The following is a 19,758-nucleotide window of genomic DNA, read 5'->3' on the forward strand; positions in this document are numbered from 1 at the left end:
ATAAGAGAAGTTTATCATTTCATATTAGCTCAACAGCGATACCTAAACCGATAGTTAAATTCCAATGAAATATTTGTCAATATTCTCGATGGTGATTGTTCTTTTAAGAGAATTAAATTATTACCTAAAAATGAAACACACATATTCGTTGGGTCTCTGTGTGAGTATAATGAAAAATGGGGGGAGTTAATCTGTTAAAAGCAGGGAGAAAAGGGGCGCAATTTTTTGGGAGGATAAAGGGTGTCGTAAAAAGTGGGTGGGGCTTAGGAGGGAGAAAAGAGGCGCAATTTTTTGAGAGAAAAGGGGGTGTAATTTGAGTGGTTTTAAAGGCTTTTGTGTAAAAACAAATATGGTGGCCGAACCACGTGACCGATGCCGTCATAATTATTAAAAAATTATACAGGTGGAGTTACACCTATGATGAAAATTTCCTTCCAATCGGACCAACGGTTGAAGAAAAAATCATATTTATTCTGAGCGGACAAATAGACAAATGGACTCAAATGCAATACCCTCTCATCAGGCGAAGGTAAAATGGGGTGCAATTTTTTGGGCCAAAAAGGGGTGTAATTTAACTCGAGGGAGCGTGAGTGTCAATAAGTTTCCTTAATTTTCCTCATTGACTTCAATGTTAAATTATATGTGAGCCAGAACAAACATTTATCCCCCACTAAGGTGGAGATGGGTTTGGGACACAAGATTTTGAGGCAAACACAGAGTTGGGGCATTCAGTTTTTTCACATGCGGAGTCAGCTGTGTAGCCATTTGAGGTAAGGGAGGGGATGGAGGGGGAACAAACACCAGAAACAGATTTGACCAGACCCCACCAGGATTTGGAGGAGGGAGACAGGTTTGAGAGTTCAGTCTTGAGAGTACAGAGATATTGTTTCCTGGCTATCCTGAGGGCAGACACACACTTGTTCCGAGCTTGGTGGAAGGAACTGAGATTGCTTTCAGTTGGATTTGCCTTCCAATAGGCAAAGACAAGTTGTTTCAGAGCAACTGCTTCACCACAAGATTCAGTGTACCATGGACGGGAGGAAGGGCATGACAACTGAAGACAAGATGGGATAAATCTGTGCATAAGAGAGAGCAGTTTACTTTGGAAGAATTCCCAGGAAGAGTTGATGTCAGAGGCAGGAGAGATGGGAGACCAGTCCAGATGATTGATGGCTGCTTGAAGACCGTGCCAGTCGGCCTGAGTGAAATTCCAGACTCGTCAATGCTGAGGAGGCTCTCTGAGAATGGCCAGAGAGATATCCACTTTAACAAACACATGATCGGAAGAACCAATTGGAGCAGAAGAGCAGCAGACATTTGCAGGGAAGTTAGCATTATTGGTGTCCGGGAGTGGGATATTTGGACCTGGAGTACGCTTCACGTGCTGCGAAATTACGAGCGTGTGCAAATTTAGTTTAAAACAAATTTAAAAAATAAATTAAATTCGGATGATGGCAGGTCAAGACGGGCAGGCTCCGGTGGGTCTAGAAAATAGAGAGAATGTGGAGAATGAGGATAAATTAATGGCCCAGGACACAAAGGAACAGATTGAACTTGGAGTTGATCACGGTGCAGCAAGGAGAGGAGACAATGGCCGCGCTTCGCGCGCAAGGCCGGCGACGGAGGCAGAGCCTGCTGTGCTAGCGGGTTTTAACATGGAGTTATTCTTGGTGCAAATCAGAGCATGCTTTGAGGTGCAAAGGAAAGAGTCAAGACGGGAAATGAACGAAATGTTTGATCAAATGGATAGGAGGGAGGAGGCGAGATGTGAGAAGAATAAAATGAGTACTCAGATGGACACCATGAGGGAGAAGTCAAACTGCAATATGAAAACGATGGCGGAGGAGATTTGGCGTAAGATGGGCGAGGAGGTCGCGGGTGTGCGTGACGAGGTAAAGCGGTGTGAGATGAGCGTCCAGCGAGAGTTGAAGGAGAGTTCAGCCAAACTGACTGGGGCTGTGGAAGTAGTGACGCGGGAGGTAGAGGAACCGACTAAGTTAGAGTTGGAAGATGAACTTTTGGGGGCGCAACGGGAAATAGAGGTAAAACAGAAACTGGAGGAGGTGAAAGAAGAAATAATTGAAATAAAAAAGACAGGAGAGACAGAGAATGAGTTACGAAAGGAATTGCAGGAATGTGTGCAAGAGTGGTGCTCGTTCAAATAAAAAGTTTACAGGTTCATGAAGAGAGCCGGGAAAAGGTGAGTCCCGAGGCGAGTATCGATATCATTAATGTGTTTGGTGCGAGCGCGTGCTCGGCGAGCTTGGGAGAAAGGCCAGACCCGGGCGTTCGTGAAGGGACCATTGTGAGGGGTGAGACTGTGAGGGGTGGTGTGTGTGGAGAAAGTGTGCGCTCCGGTGTGTACTAGTACGGAGTGTGTGAAAGAAGTGTGTGCACCGGTGTGTGCAAGTATGAGTACGGAGTGTGTGAAAGAAGTGTGCGCACTGGTGTGTGCAAGTATGAGTACGCAGTGCGTGAAAGAAGTGTGCGCACCGATGTATGCATGTACGAGTACGGAGTTGTGGAGAAAGTGTGTGCACCAGTGTGTGCGATTGCAGAGTGTGTGAAAGAAGTGTGCGCACTGGTGTGTGCAAATACGAGTACAGAGTGTGTGAAAGAAGTGTGCGCACCAGTGTGTGCAAGTATGAGTACGGAGTGTGTGAAGAAAGAGTGCGCATCGGTGTGTGTGATGACGGAGTGTGTGAAAGGCGTGTGTGCACCGGGGTGTGTGAGTATGGAGTGGGTAGCGAGATGTGATGACGCGGCTCAGGCATCGACGCCGACCGGGGTAGTGCTTAGTGGAACGAGTAGAACACGCGAGCCCCCGACGAGGGGTGCGCCGTGTGGACGGGAGGGAATCGGTGCTGCGTCGGTCTCGCAAGGACCGGCGTGCACGATTCGTAACTCCGGCACACACACGGTATTGTTGGTGCCGTACTGTGGCAAAGGCGGTCGGCAGGATTTGGGGGAAATTTGAAATGTCGGACAAACGCACCGTACCGGGTGAGGTGCTCTGACCATGCGAATACAGCGCCCAACCGGAACCAGAAATGATAACTCAACTTGCAGAAACAACAGCGACATAAACCCACGAATGTCTGCGAATTCCCTCATTTGTCGCAGTTTTAGTCACAGAAAGTTTCGAGACTGTCTCGGTTCGTACAATTTATCTTGATCTTAATCTGGGGAATTAAACATTAAAGCTAACCGAAGAAACACATTCGTGACTTATCCGTATTCATTAGCGCAACTTTTGATGTTACTGTGGCGGACACAATGTCAGTGATCAATAATTCCGCACACCAGTGGGTGGCGCGAGCATCCGGGCGTGGAACTGAGATACATGCCCCGCCTTTCGGCCGACCGGCCATGCCCGGGGGCAAGGCGTGGCCTCGGGACATATATGCGGGCTCGAAGGTCGAGCCTGCCCAGTGCTGTGCGAGCTTATAATAAAGTGCTTTCGTTTGTGCAACGCGTTGTGGCCTACCTTTTTGGCAAACGAGCTGTGTGTGCACAGCACCACACTGGTGACCCCGAGCTGACAGCCGTAGCTGACCCCTGAATGCGCCATGGCTACCAACGTGGTCGCCGTTAAACTCCCGGAGTTCTGGGAAGCACAAGCCGACATTTGGTTTGTCCAGGCCGAAGCCCAATTCCAGCTCCGGGGCATCACGGCGGACGACACTATGTATGACCACGTGGTCGCCGCCCTCGGGCCCGGCACTGCCGCCCGCATCGTGTGCATCGTTCGGCGCCCGCAGGGCACCCTCAAGTACGCGGCACTCAAACGTCTTCTCCTCGCCACGTTCGGGCTCACGGAGGCCGAACGCGCCGACCGCCTCCTGGACCTTCCCGCCCTCGGCGACACACGACCGTCCATTCGGATAGATTTTATGTTGTCCCTTCTTGGAGACCATCGCCCGGATTTCCTGTTCCGAGCGTTTTTCCTCCGCCAACTACCGGTCGGTGCACGGTGCTGCCGTAGTGGATCCCGGTGCGGAGGCTACAGCGCCCCCTGCTTCCCTCATGGCCGCTGCCACGCCCCACCCACTACCGCCGCCGCCACCACCACCGCCACCGCCACCGGCACGGCCGACGCGGCAGTCGCCGCCGCAAACCTGGTGCTGCTATCATGCCAGGTTCGGCCACAAGGCCAGAGCGTGCCGCCCGCCGTGTTCTTTCGACGGGTCGGGAAACGACCGGGCCGGCGCTCACTTGCGGCCATGAGCGTCAGCCATTCCGGCAGCCTCCTGTTCATCATGGACACCTCGTCCATTCGGCGTTTTCTGTGCAACACGGGAGCACAGGTAAGCGTCCTCCCTGCCTCCACGTCCGACAAGCAAGCCGCGGGCCGGGGCCCCACCTTGCTCGCTGCCAACGGAACACCCATCCGCACATTCAGGAAGCATTGCCTCTCCCTGCGTTTCGGAGGGCAGCGCTTCAAATGGACTTTCGTCACTGCCAGCGTGCCAATGGCCCTGCTCGGTGCGGACTTCCTTTGTGTGAATGGTCTGTTGGTGGACGTTCAGCATCGACGCCTCATCCAGGCCGAAACCTTCAGCTCGCTCACTTGTTTGCTGAGCGGCTCGTTGAGCAGCTCGCTGAGCGCCTCACCGAGCGGCTCACCGAGCGGCTTACCAAGCGGCTTGCTGAGCGGTTCCGTCCCGGCAAAGTTAGTCTGTACGCTTCCGGCAGCGGACGAGTTTACCCGCCTCCTCACCAGTTTCCCGGCACTCACGTGGCCCACCTTTTCAGCGGTGGCCGTCAAACATGGGGTGGAGCACCATATCCACACCGTCGGACCACCGGTCTACGCCCGGGCGCGCCGCCTCGACCCCACGAAGCTCGCCGTGGCGAAAGCGGAGTTCGCCACGCTGGAGTGGCTGGGCATCGTATGGCGCTCCAACAGCGCATGGGCCTCTCCTCTGCACATTGTGCCCAAGCCCGGCGGCGGATGGCGGCCGTGCGGTGACTACCGCTGGCTCAGCGACGCCACCACCCCCGACCGCTACTCGGTCCCGCATATTCAGGACTTTTCCGCCCGGTTGGCGAACACGACCATCTTCTCCAAGGTGGACCTCATCCGGGGATAACACCAGGTCCCCGTAAAACCGGACGATGTACCAAAGACGGCCGTCATCACACCTTTAGGCCTCTGAGTTTTTGCGGATGCCCTTTGGGTTGAAAAATGCGGCCCAGGTGTTCCAGTGGCTCATGGACAGCGTCTTGCGTGACTCGTCCTTCATCTACGTCTACCTGGACGACATCCTAGTCACGAGCGCGTCCCGGGAGGAGCACCTGCTCCACCTCCGCATGCTCTTCGAACGCCTGGTCCAGCATGGCCTGATAAATCAACCCCGCGAAGTGACATTTCGGCATGGCCTGATAATCAACCCCGCGAAGTGACATTTCGGCATCACCGCCATCGACATATTGGGGCACCGCATCACCAGGCACGGGGCCATTCCTTTACCAGCCAAGGTGGAGGCGGTCAGGAGTTTCCCACGCCCCCGCACGATCAAGGGGCTCCAGGAATTCCTGGGCATGGTGAATTTTTACCACCGCTTCGTGCCCCGCGTCGCCCAGCTCCTGCGCACCCTGCACGAGGCCCTCCGTGGGAAGCCGGGCAAAGGTGCCATCGCCTGGATGGAGCCGATGGCCGCGGCATTTGCAGGCGCAAAACTGGCCTTGCCAACGCCACCATGCTGGCGCACCCAGTGCCCGATGCACCAATCGCCATCACCACCGACGCGTCGGACGACGCGGTGGGCGCGGTGCACGAGCAGTGGGTGAGTGGTGCTTGGCAGCCGCTGGCGTGTTTTAGTCGGCAGCTCCGCCTGCACAAACGCCAGTACAGCACCTTCGACCGCGAGCTGCTCGGGCTCCACCTGGCGGTCCTACACTTCCGCCATCTTCTCGAGGGCCGCCCGTTCACGGCCTTCGTCGATCACAAGCCCCTTGTTTTCGCGATGGCCAAGGTCGCCGAGCCGTGGTCGGCCCGGCAGCAACGTCACATCTTTGCCGTGTCCGAGTACACGACGGATATCTGACACGTTGCGGGTAAGGACAACCCGGTGGCGGATTGCCTTTCATGGTCCGTCGCACACACTGTCCACCTTGGGATCGACTACGCCCGGATGGCAGCGGACCAGACCGCCGACCCCGACGTCCAGGCCTTGCGGACCGCCATCCCGGCCTCCGCGTCACCGAGGTGCCGTTCGATGTCATGGGCACTGCCCTCTTGTGCGATGTCTCCCTCGGCCGACCTCGCCCCATCGTGCCCGCTGGCTGGCAGCGCCCGGTGTTTGACGCCATCCATGGCCTGTCCCATCCGGGCACGAAGGCCTCCCAGAAGCTCGTCGCGGCGAAGTTCGTAAGGCATGGCCTCCGGAAGAACGTCCGCGACTGGGCCAGGACGTGCCTCGCGTGCCAGCGCACGAAAGTCCACCGCCACACCCAAGCCCCGTTGGCCCCGTTTACGGTGCCCGAGCGGCGGTTCGACCACGTCCATGTCGACTTGGTGGGACCTCTGCCCCCCTCGCGGGGTTTCACCCACCTCCTCACCATGGTGGACCGCACCACCCGGTGGCCGGAGGCTGTGCCATTGGCGGGGACGGCTGCGGCCGACATCGTGCAAGCCTTCATCGCCACATGGGTTGCTCGGTTCGGTGCCCCCTCGGATATCTCGTCCGACCGCGGCCCCCAGTTCACCCCGGAGCTCTGGGGAGCAGTGGCGCAAGGGCTCGGCGTCGAGCTGCACCGCACCATGGCTTACCACCCCCAGGCCAACGGCCTGTGCGAGCGCTTCCATCACTCAATGAAGGCCGCGCTCCGGGCCAGCCTCCGTGACGGCAGCTGGGCCGACAGGCTCCCCTGGGTCATTCTGGGCCTCAGGACGGCGCCCAAGGACGACCTGCGCGCGTCCTTGGCGGAGCTGGTCTTCGGGCAACCACTGCGGGTACCGGGTAAATTTATCCCCGACTCCACGGCCCCTTGGTCCGTGGCGCAACAGCACTCCACCCTGCAGGAGACCACCAGGAGGTTCGCCCCAGTGCCGACGGCACACCACGGTTGCCCGTCCTCCCACATCACCCCGGAGCTTCGCACAGCGGAGTACGTTTATGTCAGGCACGACGCCCACCAGGCACCGCTGCGGCCTCCATACGACGGGCCCTTCCGCGTGCTGGAGACCGGGGACAAGCATTTCACCGTGGACATCGGCGGTGCTCCGGATCGTATCTCCGTGGACCGCCTCAAGCCGACCCACCTCGACCTGGACCACCCCCCGCAAGCAGCTCTGCCTCCGCGTCGAGGCCGCCCCCCGGCGGGCTGACCCCCGGCACCCCCCATCCCCGCCGTCCCGCTACCCCCCAGCCCTGCACGCATCGCCAGAGGGTGTTTCGGCCGGGTCATCCGGCTTCCCCACAGGCTCACCCTTCAGGTGCGCGGGAATTCTGGGGGGGCGCGTGTGGCGGACACAATGTCAGTGATCAATAATTCCGCGCACCAGTGGGTGGCGCGAGCGTCCGGGCGTGGAACTGAGATACATGCCCCACCTTTCGGCCGACCGGCCACGCCCGGGGGCAAGGCATGGCCTCGGGACATATATGCGGGCTCGAAGGTCGAGCCTGCCCAGTGCTGTGCGAGCTTATAATAAAGTGCTTTCGTTTGTACAACGCGTTGTGGCCTACCTTTTGGCAAACGAGCTGTGTGTGCACAGCACCACCACCACCAGCACCAGCACCAGCACCGAAGAAACACATTCGTGACTTATCCGTATTCATTAGCGCGACTTTTGATGTTACTTTGATTTGATAATCGAGATGGAGATCGTGATCGTGGGGAGAAGGGGAATAGGGGGGCCCCCCACGGCTCCTATACCCCCCTTCCCCCATGACTCCCATATCCCCCCTCCACCCACGACTCCTATACCCCCCTTCCCACACGACTCCCATATCCCCCCTCCACCCACGACTCCGATACCCCCCTCCCGCCACGACTCCTATACCACCCTCCCCCCACGACTCCTATACCCCCCTCCCCCCAAACCACTATACCCAACCTCTTCCGATGAACCCGATACCCCTCCTCCCCCCACGATCCCCTATACCCCCTCCATCCAAGACCCCCTGTACCCCCTACCTCCTATACCCCCCATCTCCCCACGACCCCTATACCCCCTACCCCCACGACTCCTGTATCCCCCCTACCCCCACGACTCCTATACCCCCTCCCCCCACGACAACTGTACCCCCCTCCCCCCACAACAACTATATCCCCCCGACTCCTATACCCCCTCCCCCCCACAAATCTTATGCCCCCCTCCCCCCAAGACTCTTGTACCCCCTCCCCCCAGGACTCTTATACCCCCCTCCCCCCACGACTCTAAAACCTCCCCTCCCCCCACGACTCTTATACCCCCTCCCCCCACGAATATTATACTTCTCCTCCCCCAACGACTGATACCTCCCCTCCCCCCACGACTATTATACCTCCCCTACCCCCACGACTGTAATACCTCCCCTCCCCACACGACTCTTATACCTCCCCTCCTCCCACGACTCTTATACCTCCCCTCCCCCCACGACTCTTATACCTCCCCTCCCCCACGAATGTTATACCTCCCCTCCCCCCACGACTCTTAGACCCCCATCCACCATTATCCCCCCGACCACTCACCCCCACCCACCATTCCCGCCGTCCCTCAATCCTCGAGAAAACAGACAAAGCCAAAGATGCCCATCCCTCTGAAATGACGTGTGGTGAGGAGCGCTGAGCGTGTCGAGCAGAATAACCGCGTTCAACAATATAAAGTCTCCCGTTATTATTTGCTTCAGCCGCTGATTTAGCGAGGCGAGTGGTGTAGATAGAGGCTCCTGGCCCTTAAAACGCCATTTAAATGTTACGTAGAAGAAAAGGAGGCCGATAACTTCCCTTTTATTTTCGCACCGTGATGCAGCGACGACCCTCAAATTGCCGACGCCACAAACAATCTTCTTACCAAGAGGAAGAAGAATGATGCGCGAAAACAAGAAGTATTAAATAACGCAGAAGTACTTCCGGGTGAGATTGTCAGCCTCGGGCCCTCGGACTGTAACTGTGACGAAGTTTCTCATGATCGGACCTCATCTCATCTGGAGAGGTTTGTTCGGAGATGTTTCATTTTATTACGAGTACCGACTGCAAAGCCGCAATGAGCCGGCGAAGCCAAAACCTCTTGCCACTATTTTACCCATCACCATGGCATCAGTAGGTTAGGTAGTTGGTAGTAGGTAGGTAGTTGGTAGTAGGTAGGTAGGTGTAGTAGGTACCGTACCTGGTAAGACTTGGTAAAAGAGAACAGCAGACAGTCCTCCCCAATACCTGCATACCTCTTGCCACTATTTTACCCATCACCATGGCATCAGTAGGTTAGGTAGTTGGTAGTCGGTAGGTAGGTAGGTAGTTGGTAGTAGGTAGGTGTAGTAGGTACCGTACATGGTAAGACTTGGTAAAAGAGAAGAGCAGACAGTCCTCCCCAATACCTGCATACCTCTTGCCACTATTTTACCCATCACCATGGCATCAGTAGGTTAGGTAGTTGGTAGTAGGTAGGTAGGTAGTTGGTAGTAGGTAGGTGTAGTAGGTACCGTACCTGGTAAGACTTGGTAAAAGAGAAGAGCAGACAGTCCTCCCCGATGGCAATACCTGCATACAATACAATAAATGTCACAACAAGCTTAAGGAAGTAACTATACGATGTGCTAGCTTAAGGCCTATTTTTAACTGGGCTTAACATACGTTTTCACAGTAAGTGTGTAGTCTTCTAAGTTCAGTCGCTGTCAGGCGCCAGGGCTGGTTCTCTGACTCTCCGGGCACGGCAGCTTCGTCCACCAGAAGACGTTAGCTTGCAGTGATTAATTCGGTGAATTCCATCTCAACTTCGGATATTTCCGGCCGTGAAAAACTATCCGTATTTCTAAACTAAATATGTAAACCGCTTATACCATATTTCTGGCCGTGAAAAACCATCCCGTACGGCCGCGAGATTTCTAGAAAATAATTCTTCGTCAATTTTAGAATATTTGACGCCGTTTTCACCGTCCGAAACGCGTAATAATAATTGGTTCTGGTGTTTGATGACGATTTTCGTTGAAGAGAATGAGGTTGGTCTTAACGTATTTTAATTACTAATGAGAGGTTTCATTAGATTATGAATCAAAGAACGACGGGTGAAGCAAGCTCCGATTGAACTTTTTCGCAATTGTTTTATGCAAACTTCCGCATCCGGCCGATGGCTGTCTCCAGCACTCCATCCAGTGAGTGATTTCATTTTAGACATATTTTTGCAAATGCTCGACTCTCATTGGGTCCGGTGTTTGGTGACGCGTTTTGTTGAAGATAACCAGGCCCGAGCGGGCCGATGTTGGTCTTAAATTATTTTATTAATACATCGGAGGTGCATAAGATTGTGAATCAAACGACGACGGGTGAAAGAAACTCCTAATGAACGTTTTAAATTTGTTATGCATACTTCCGCCTCCGCAAGTGGCTGCGCCCACTGCGCTTCGGATTCTCGAGCCAAGGCATAATCAGGTTTTCAACATAATACGTACTCGTTTATTGACAACACCGGCTTCGCCGGCTATAAATTATTTTATTAATACATCGGAGGTGCATAAGATTGTGATTCAAACGACGACGGGTGAAAGAAACTCCTAATGAACGTTTTAAATTTGTGATGCATACTTGCGCCTCCGCAAGATGGCTGCGCCCACTGCGCTTCGGATTCTCGAGCCAAGGCATAATCAGGTTTTCAACATAATACGTACTCGTTTATTGACAACACCGGCTTCGCCGGCTATTAATACTGAGGAAGATCTGCAAAACGTTTATTTAAAGATAAAATAATTGTCTGTTCGTTGATGAAGGGAATGAAGATGAGTGAAAACGACTTTTTATTGAATGTATGTTGAGGTATTTGATTGTTCATTTAATGAGGTGTTTTTCACTCGTTTTGTTTTGTTCACTGCATTGTTTTATACTCGGGCATGCCCGTACTATATATATATCTAAAATTATATCCCCCCCCTCTATTTACATGAAATGGTTTGGTTCATGAAATGTTTTGGTCCATTCGCAACGCCAAAGCGAACGGCGAACGCTTTACATGAAATGGTTTGGTTCATGAAATGTTTTGGTCCATTCGCAACGCCAAAGCGAACGGCGAACGGCTTGCGAGTACAGAACTGCTACCATCATCAAGTAGAAAGAGAAGAGAAAAAAAATGAGAAGGAAAAACATTCCAAACCGCGAGGGAAAACAACACGGCACGTCGACACAACAACGTGTCCTGTGATTGGCCGTACGTGGCTGCCAGTAGCTGCCCCCAAAAAAAACCTTTCACCGTCCGGCGACTGAATTTTAGGGGAAAAATAAAACGCTCTTCGCTTAAAACAACGCCCTTCGCTCTGACTGAATTGGGACAATGTTTTTATGTTTTTAATTGAATTACTATCCGTAATGGCGCACGCTCTCACAGGAGCTCCGGAAGGTCGCATATCGCAGGAAAGCGAAAGAATCGCAAATTCGTTTTAATTCGTTTTAAAACATAGTTTAACGCCAACATAGCGCCAACATAGTTTGCCGACGGGAAATAAATGAATACGCTCTCAAATGTGCCATCCGAGGCAGAGTGTGTTCGCCACGTTCGGCACACGTGATAGCTCGCTGCTCTCTGATTGGTTGAATCGTTTTTTGGACATAGCTCGGTAACTACTTCTGCGATTAATTTAAAACCTTGAAAAGGCACATCCTCGGGTCCCCAGCAATATACCTGGCAAGTTTAAAGTATATCGGACCCGTGGTTGTCGAGAAACAGCGGTCACAGACAAACAAACACACAGAGATTACTGGAATTATAGATAGATGACGTTGAAGGAGCTGCGCTCCAACGCGAGTCGAAAGAATTGACGCGACCAAAGACGGAAATTCGTCCGAGTTGCTTTAATGCACGTATCAAACTCGGGTACTCTCAAAAAGCCCGTTTATCGGGCAGCAATATATATATACACATTTATGCCAGGGCGTTTGCCCGGGAAAACCGAGACCGGGCATGCCCGGGTGTCAAGGGCGAGTCCTGCAAAGGCGAGTCTGGACATGCCCGGGTGTCCTGGACGTGGCCTGGCAAGTCGAGGCTGGGCGTGCCCGAGCGCTCTGGGCGAGCCCTGGAAAGGTGAGAGCGGGCATGCCCGGATGCTCTGGGCGAGCCCTGGAAAGGCGAGTCTGGACATGCCCGGGCGTCCTGGACGCGGCCTGGCAAGTCGAGGCTGGGCATGCCCGGGCGCTCTGGGTGAGCCCTGGAAAGGCGAGAACGGGCATGCCCGGACGCTCTGGTTGAGCCCTGGAAAGGCGAGTCTGGACATGCCCGGGCGTCCTGGACGCGGCCTGGCAAGTCGAGGCTGGGCGTGCCCGGGCACTCTGGGCGAGCCCGGGAAAGACGAGACCGGGCGTGCCCGGGAGGTTCGGGCGTGCCCGGAAACAGCGAGTCTGGGCATGCCCGGGAGAGGCGCGTCTGGGCCCGTCCGGACGTGCCCGGCATGGCGATTGCTCCCTGGCCGGGTCCTAGCAGGTGCAAGGCGATTGTGTACATCCAGCAGGAACCGCTACACACGCCCCTCCAGAATCGACCTGCACCGGCAGGGTCAATTTAAGGGGGGTCCGGATGACACGGCCGAAGTGACCCCTGGAGGGTCGTGGGGGGGGGGTCCGATCTGTTGGTGGGTGGTCGAGCGCGGGGAACTGTGGATGGGGGGCGGCCTCGCCGCGGAGGAAGGGCCAACCGTGGTGGTCGGTCGACGTCCACGTGTGCCGGTTTGAGGCGGTCCACAGAGATCCGGTCCGACCGGCCGCCGAAGTCGACGACGAAGGACTTGCCGCCCTGTCGCAGGACCCGGAAGGGCCCGTCGTACGGCGGCCGGAGCGGCCCCCGGTGCGCGTCATGACGCACAAAGACGTACTCCGCTGTGCGAAGCGCCAGGGGGACGTACGACTGGGGGCCACCGTGGCGGGACGTTGGCACGGGGGCAAATCGTCGGGCGGCCTCCTGGAGGTCCGAGCGCTGGTGTGCGGCGGACCAGGGACTGGTAGCATCGGGCACGAACTCGCCCGGGACGCGGAGCGGCTGGCCGTAGACGAGCTCGGCGGCGGACGCCCGGAGGTCCTCCGTGGGGGCCGTGCGGAGGCCCAAAAGGACCCACGGCAGCCGGTCGGCCCAACCGTCGTCCTGAAGGCTGGCCATGAGTGCGGCCTTCATGGAGCGGTGAAACCGCTCGCACAACCCGTTGGCTTGGGGGTGGTAGGCCGTGGTGCAGTGCAGCGTGACCCCCAACGAGCGGGCGACCGTGCCCCAAAGTTCGGACGTGAACTGTGGGCCGCGGTCGGACGAGATGTCCGCCGGTGCGCCGAAGCGCACGACCCAGGTGGCGATGAACGCCTGCGCCACGTCGGCGGTGGTGGTGGAAGTGAGGGGCATGGCCTCCGGCCACCTGGTGGTCCTGTCCACCACGGTGAGCAGGTGGGTGAACCCCCGCGATGGGGGCAGGGGACCCACCAGGTCCACGTGGACGTGGTCGAAACGCCGTGCAGGCACAGTGAAAGGTGCCACCGGGGCCTGGGTGTGGCGGTGGACCTTGGCCCGCTGGCAGGCCGTGCAGGCGTTGGCCCAGTCGCGGACGTTCCGTCGAAGGCCGTGCCAGACAAAACGCGCCGACACCAGCTTCTGAGAAGCTTTCCGGCCCGGGTGAGAAAGGCCGTGGATGGAGGCGAAGATGCGGCGCTGCCAGGAAACGGGCATGATGGGGCGAGGCTGGCCCTGGGAGACGTCGCAGAGCAGGACGGTGCCCGGAGGGCCTGCACCGAGGTGTCGGTGGTCTGGTCGGCCGCCATGAGCGCGAAGTCCACGCCGAGGTGGACCGCGTTCGCGCTGGCCCGAGAAAGACAGTCGGCCACGGCGTTGTCTTTGCCGGCGACGTGCCAGATGTCCGTGGTGAATTCCAACACGGCGGAGAGGTGGCGCTGCTGGCGGGCCGACCATGGCTCCGTGACTTTGGCCATTGCGTAGACCAACGGCTTGTGGTCGACGAAAGCCGTGAACGGGCGGCCCTCCAGGAGGTGTCGGAAATGGCGAACGGCCAGGAATAGACCGAGCAGCTCGCGGTCGAACGTGCTGTATTTTAACTCGTTCGGCCGGAGTTGCCGGCTGAAAAAAGCGAGTGGCTGCCAAACCCCGTCCACCCATTGTTCATGGACGGCGCCCACCGCGTAGTTGGAGGCGTCCGTAGTGAGGGCGATGGGCGCGTTGAGCACCGGGTGAGCCAGCAGCGTTGCGTCGGCGAGGGCCCGTTTTGCGCTCGCGAAGGCCGCGTCCATGGCCGCGGACCAAACGATGTCATGCTTGGCCGGCTTGCCCCGGAGGGCCTCGTAAAGGGGCCGCATGAGCTGAGCAGCGCGGGGCACGAATCCGTGATAAAAATTCACCATGCCGAGGAACTCTTGTAGGGCCTTGATGGAACGGAGACGCGGGAGCGTGGTGATGGCCTCGACCTTGGTCGGCAGCGGCACGGCCCCGGTCTTGGTGATGCGGTGGCCCAAAAAGTCAACGGTCGTCGTGCCGAAGTGGCATTTCGCCGGGTTGACAATTAAGCCGTGCTCGCTGAGGCGACCGAACAGTGTTCGGAGGTGGAGGAGGTGCTCGGCGCGGGACGTGCTGGCGACGAGGATGTCGTCCAGATAGACGAAAAGAAATGGCAGGTCGCGCAGCACGCCATCCATCAAGCGCTGGAACACCTGGGCCGCATTCTTGAGGCCAAACGGCATCCTCAAAAATTCGAACAGGCCGAACGGCGTGATGACGGCCGTCTTCGGGATGTCGGCCGCCCGGACAGGTACCTGGTGGTATCCCCGTATCAGGTCAATTTTTTGAAAATATGACCTGTCCCGCCAAACGGGCGGAAAAGTCCTGGATGTGCGGGATCGGGTACCTGTCGGGGATGGTAGCGTCGTTGAGGCGGCGGTAGTCGCCACACAGGCGCCATCCACCCCCCGGCTTTGGCACGATGTGCAGTGGTGAGGCCCACGCGCTGTCGGAGCACCGCACGATGCCGAGGTGCTCCAACGCGTCGAACTCGGCCTTTGCCATGGCGAGCTTGGCCGGGTCGAGGCGGCGGGCCCTGGCGTAGACCGGCGGGCCCGTAGTGGGTATGTGGTGCTCAATCCCATGCCGCACTGCGACGGCCGAAAACGTCGGCCGCGTGAGGACCGGGAATTCCACGAGCAGGCGAGCGAACTCGTTCGCCGTCGGGAGGGCGCACGCCAGTTCGGTCGGCGCGGAGCTGCTCATCATGCACGCCAGGGAGCTGAAGGTCTCGGCGTTCACAAGGCGACGTCGTTTGACATCGACCAGCAGCCCGTGCGCGCAGAGGAAGTCGGCGCCCAGCAAAGCCATGGGGACGCAGGCGGTCACAAAGGTCCACTGAAAGCGCTGGCTGCCGAAGCAGAGGGTGACGTCGCGCGGGCCGAAAATGCATATGGCCGAGCCATTAGCAGCGACCAAAGAGGGGCCGCAAACGGCGTCCCACCTGTCCTGCTCGGAGGCGGGTATGACACTCAGTTGGGCGCCTGTGTCACAAAGGAAACGCCGCCCGGACGCTTTGTCCCGAATAAAAAGCAAGTTGCCCGAGTGGCTGGCGCTCATGGCTGGGAATGAACGCCGGCCCGGCTGTTTCCCGACTTGCCGAAAGTGCACGGGGGTCGGCACGTCCGAGCCTTGTGTCCGAACCTGGCGTGGTAATAACACCATGCCTGGTCAGGTGGAGGCCCCGACCGGCGTGTCGGAAGCGGTCGGCGCGGCATGGCGGCCGCCAGTTGCACCGGCAGTTCGGCCTCCAACTGCCCAGGGTGCTCGGGCGTCCCCTCGGACGATGGCAGGCTCCAGGTAGCCGCGCCGATGTGCTGGCCCGCCGAGGAGATCTTATCGGCTTCCCTGGCGAGGGCGCGGGGATCTGTGATCGACGTGCCAGCCAGGGCGGGGCGTACCGGGTGAGGCAGCTGACGAAGGAACAGCTCGCGGAACAGAAAATCCGGAGAGTGCTCACCGAGCAATGAGAGCATATAGTCCATGCGCTCGGACGGGCGTGTGTCGCCGAGCTCGGTCAGGTCGAGCAGGCGCCGTGCGCGTGCCGCCAGTGAGAGGGCGAAAGCGTCGAGGAGGAGCGTCTTCAGCGCGTCATACTTGTCAGCAACCGGCGGGTGCTCGAGGAGGCTCAGGGCGCGGGCCGCGGTGGCGGAACCGAGCGCTGCCACGACATGGTGGAAGCGGGTGTCGTCCGCGGTGATGCCTCGCAGGGCGAACTGGGAGTCTGCCTGGGCGAACCAAACAGCCACGTGAGCCTCCCAGAAGGTAGGCAGTTTAAGAGTCACTGCCGTGTCCATGTCGGTAGGTCACCAGTGAAGGAGCTGCGCTCCAACGCGAGTCGAAAGAATTGACGTGACCAAAGACGGAAATTCGTCCGAGTTGCTTTAATGCACGTATCAAACTCGGGTACTCTCCAAAAGCCCGTTTATCGGGCAGCAATATATATACACATTTATGCCGGGGCGTTTGCCCGGGAAAACCGAGACCGGGCATGCCCGGGTGTCAAGGGCGAGTCCTGGAAAGGCGAGTCTGGACATGCCCGGGCGTCCTGGACGCGGCCTGGCAAGTCGAGGCTGGGCGTGCCCGAGCGCTCTGGGCGAGCCCTGGAAAGGAGAGAGCGGGCATGCCCGGACGCTCTGGGCGAGCCCTGGAGAGGCGAGTCTGGACATGCCCGGGCGTCCTGGACGCGGCCTGGCAAGTCGAGGCTGGGCGTGCCCCGGCGCTCTGGGCGAGCCCTGGAAAGACGAGACCGGGCGTGCCCGGGAGGTTCGGGCGTGCCCGGGAACAGCGAGTCCGGGCATGCCCGGGAGAGGCGCGTCTGGGCCCGTCCGGACGAGCCCGGCATGGCGATTGCGTCCTGGCCGCACCCTGGCAGGTGCAAGGCGATTGTGTACATCCAGCGGGAACCGCTACAACGTCATCATTGAATTTCACACAACGATGGTAAAACCTCATTCTTCATTTTAACTACAAACCAGGTAGAAAGTTTTTATAATTAACTTGTATATCCAATGTGTATAGGTCTTACAGATATAGGTCTTACAGATATAGGTCTTAACTTGTATAGGTCTTACAGAGGTTGTAGATGATGGATGGATGAGGTATCCACGCAGCGTTGGTGCGGAAAAAAATGTCGGTCCCGTCTGCTTCATCGAAAACTAAAGTTGGAGAATCTTCTCGAAAAAGTCGTTTCGGCTCACATCTCACCTCCTCCCATTTTGTGATGCCTTTGTTGACAATCCTTCTCCAAAACCAGTGATCTGTGGCCTGGTGTTCCCACTTGGCCGGGTCAATATCACAGCAATTCAAACTTGGTACAGATATGTATAATGATGTAAACATGAACTAATTAAAATTTGGGATCAAGAGGTCAAAGGTCAGATCATGTCAGGTAAAAATGTGATAACTTGAGAACAGCTGAATGGATTTAAAGCAAACTAGGTACAAGTATTATAATGATGTAATAATGTAGGTGGAGGCAGATCTGTCGACGTCATGATGTCGAAGAGTGTAGTTCTGTTTCAGACATAAATTGATGATTTTAGATGTTTGACCTTGAGTTGACATTTGACCTTTTAACCTCAAAAAATAGTTCATTCCCCAATTCGGTGATTCAATTTGCGAATGCTGTTCAACTTTCACGGCAATTGGATGAAAAATGACTTTTAAAATCAGACCTCAAGGTAACCTTTGACCTAAAAATCAAAAGGCTTCTCAGTTGTGATTACCTCCACGACTTGGTTAAGTTTTGTGACGATCATGTTGGAATTGTAACTTGTGGGCAATTGACATACAAACAGACAAACAAGAAACTTGTCGAACGTAGAGCGAAGCTTGCGAAATCCCGAAAATAAGTTGTTGACCTTTTGGCCGATGTTGACGTCAAAAATAGTTGCTGCCTGAATTCATTGTTTTGATCTGCCAATGCTCTTTATATTTCAAGTGAATTGGATGAAAATTGAGGATTTTTAGAAATCTGCCAAAATTGTTGACATTTGGCCTTTGCTGACCTTTTGAACTCAAAATCAACAGTTTTGTTTTTCCTTATGGCCAAGTCTATGATTTGGTGAGGTTTCGTAAAGATCGGTGTTTTGTGCCCAGGGCCCCAAAAAATGTTAATCTGCCACTGTGACTCATTCACGTATTCAATCAATCAATCGCTCACTCACTCACTCACTGACTGACTGACTGATTCACACAATCAATCAATCAATCGCTCACCCACTCACTGACTGACTGACTCATTCACATAATCAATCAATCAATCACTCACCCACCCACTGACTGACTGACTGACTCATTCACATAATCAATCAATCAATCACTCACCCACCCACTCACTGACTGACTGACTCATTCACATAATCAATCAATCAATCACTCACCCACCCACTGACTGACTGACTGACTCATTCACATAATCAATCAATCAATCGCTCACCCACTCACTGACTGACTGACTCATTCACATAATCAATCAATCAATCACTCACCCACTGACTGACTGACTGACTGACTGACTGATTCACACAATCGATCAATCACTCACCCACTCACTGACTGACTGACTCATTCACACAATCAAACAATCACTCACCCACTCACTGACTGACTGACACATTCACATAATCAATCAATCACTCACCCACTCACTGACTGACTGACACATTCACATAATCAATCAATCACTCACCCACTCACTGACTGACTGACTCATTCACACAATCAATCAATCACTCACCCACTGACTGACTGACTGACTGACTGACTGATTCACACAATCGATCAATCACTCACCCACTCACTGACTGACTGACTCATTCACACAATCAATCAATCACTCACCCACTCACTGACTGACTGACACATTCACATAATCAATCAATCACTCACCCACTCACTGACTGACTGACACATTCACATAATCAATCAATCACTCACCCACTCACTGACTGACTGACACATTCACATAATCAATCAATCACTCACCCACTCACTGACTGACTGACTCATTCACACAATCAATCAATCACTCACCCACTCACTGACTGACTGACTCATTCACACAATCAATCAATCACTCACCCACTCACTGACTGACTGACTCATTCACACAATCAATCAATCACTCACCCACTCACTGACTGACTGACACATTCACATAATCAATCAATCACTCACCCACTCACTGACTGACACATTCACATAATCAATCAATCACTCACCCACTCACTGACTGACTGACACATTCACATAATCAATCAATCACTCACCCACTCACTGACTGACTGACACATTCACATAATCAATCAATCACTCACCCACTCACTGACTGACTGACACATTCACATAATCAATCAACCACTCACTCACTCACTGATCCACTCACTCACTCACTGATCCACTCACTCACTCACTGACCTACTCATGCACTCACTGACCCACTCACTCACTGTCCCACTCACTCACTCAATGACTTACTCTTGCTCACTCACCGACTCAGTTTTACTCACTGACCAACTCAATGACTGACTCAGTGACTGACTAACTGACTCACTCACAAACTCACTAACTCCCTCACACTT

The 19,758-nt window shown here is 55.4% G+C and overlaps 1 protein-coding gene across 3 annotated transcripts in view; it reads left to right on the top strand.

The window, feature by feature from the left end:
* Nucleotides 1-9,040: 9,040 nt before the first annotated feature.
* The window catches only part of LOC137416607 (uncharacterized), a 43,607-nt gene continuing 32,889 nt past the window's right edge, over nucleotides 9,041-19,758 (top strand). The window contains exon 1 of one of the 3 annotated variants that reach the window (XM_078770315.1): nucleotides 9,041-9,142. The gene's annotated coding sequence lies outside the window, so the exon portion shown is untranslated. The remainder of the gene's footprint in view (nucleotides 9,143-19,758) is intronic. The other 2 variants (XM_078770313.1, XM_078770314.1) reach the window with 2 other exon arrangements.

This window comes from Myxine glutinosa, chromosome 1 (assembly GCF_964187855.1).
Source record: "Myxine glutinosa chromosome 1, kmMyxGlut1.1, whole genome shotgun sequence".
Lineage (NCBI taxonomy): Eukaryota > Metazoa > Chordata > Myxini > Myxiniformes > Myxinidae > Myxine > Myxine glutinosa.